The sequence below is a fragment of the Octopus bimaculoides genome, chromosome 4, assembly GCF_001194135.2.
Source record: "Octopus bimaculoides isolate UCB-OBI-ISO-001 chromosome 4, ASM119413v2, whole genome shotgun sequence".
Lineage (NCBI taxonomy): Eukaryota > Metazoa > Mollusca > Cephalopoda > Octopoda > Octopodidae > Octopus > Octopus bimaculoides.
Window position 1 is genome coordinate 82,398,333 of NC_068984.1, and position 1,708 is coordinate 82,400,040.

Below are 1,708 nucleotides of genomic sequence, written 5' to 3' on the forward strand. Positions count from 1 at the left end.
GTGTGTGGTTGGACATAGTATCATTTAAGGTCATAGGAAGAATTTATAGTAAGAATTTTGGTAGGAGTGGCTGCCTGTTGTGTCTACCTACACATGTGCGTAGGAGAATGGTCAGTAGAAAGGTGCTGGTAGTTTGAAGTATGTCTGTGTACGTATATTTATATGTAGTGTGTGTGTGTGTTCTGTTTCCAGTGTGCGTGTGTGTATGTGTGTACGCGTGAGGTTCTGTCTGTGGAGTAATTGTACTTTACTCTGTGTGTGTGTGCGTGTGTGTGCTTGTATGTGCGTGTGTGTGTGTGTGTGTGTGTGTGTGTACACGTATATATAATTGTGTGCGTGTATGTATGAATGTGTGTGCGAACGAGGGGTTATGTAGGAGGTATAGGTGCGTTTTTTGCGCGTGTATGCATGTGCGTGCGTGTGTACGTGTGCATGTGCATGTGTATGTGCGTGTAGTTGTGTTTGCGTGTAGTTGTGTGTGCGTGTGTATGCGTGTGCGTGTGTATGTGTGTGCGTATGCTGGTGTGTATACGTATATGCATGGGGTTGTGAGTGTTAGGCATGTGTGCATTTGTGTGCGTGTGTGTGCGCTTGTGTGTGTTTGCGTGTGTATGTATGTGTCTAAATGTATATGCGCATGTGCATGTGTGTGCGTGTATGTATATATTGTGTGTATGTATGTATGTGTGTGTGTATGTGTATGTACGTGTGTATATGCGTGTGTGCGTGTGTATATGTGCGTGTGTGCATGTGTGTATGTGCGTGCGTGTGTATATGTGTGTGTGAACGTGGAGATGTGTGTCGGGTTATGTGTGCAGTCTGTTGCGTGTATGCGCGTGTACTTGAATATGTATGTGTATGTGGTTGTGTGTACGTGTGTACGTTTATGTGTGTGTGTGTGTGAATAGATATGTGTGTCTGTGTGTGCGTGAGGTTGTATAGGTTAGGTATCTGAGCATTCCTGTGCGTGTGTATGTGTGTGCGCGTGGGTGTATGTGGGTGTGGGTGTGAGCGTGTGTGTGTGCATATGTGTGTGTATGCGTGTGTGTATGTGTGTGGAAGTATGTGTGTGTATATGTGCATGTATGTGTGCAGTATGTGTGTGGTGTGTGTGGGAGGTATATGTGCGTCCATATGTGTACACAGATGCGTGTGTTTTTTCGTGTGTATGTGGATATGTACGTATGTGTGTGTATGTGTGTGTGTATATGGAAATAAAAACAATAAATTATAAAAAATAAGGTTGAAAGGAGATAAAGAAGAAGTTGATGCAATATAAAATGGCGCAATTACAAGCAAAAAATAAAAAATAAAAAATGAAATAAGGTTGCTTAGTTGCAAGAGGTGTAGAGGCAGTCAATAGGAGGAGGGGTTGTGTTTAGTCCAAAGGGGACAGTTGTTCGTAGATTAAAGATATACCGTTGTCCCAGGCGGAGTCGTGAGTGTGTGGATCCGTGGTGTAGAGCGAGGCCAAAGACGGAGATGTTAGAGGGGGAGTGGTTGGCCAAGCGGAAGTGACGGGCGACAAGGGTGTTCGAACGTAGCCGAACATTCTTTAGATGTCCGGTGAATCGGTCGGCCAGCCGGCGGCCCGTCTGACCTACATATAGTTTACCACAGAGGTTGCCTCTAATACAGTATATGAGGCTAGAAGAGGTGCAAGAGAAGAAATTTGTTATGCGAAGAGTTTGCTGATTAGAACCAGTGA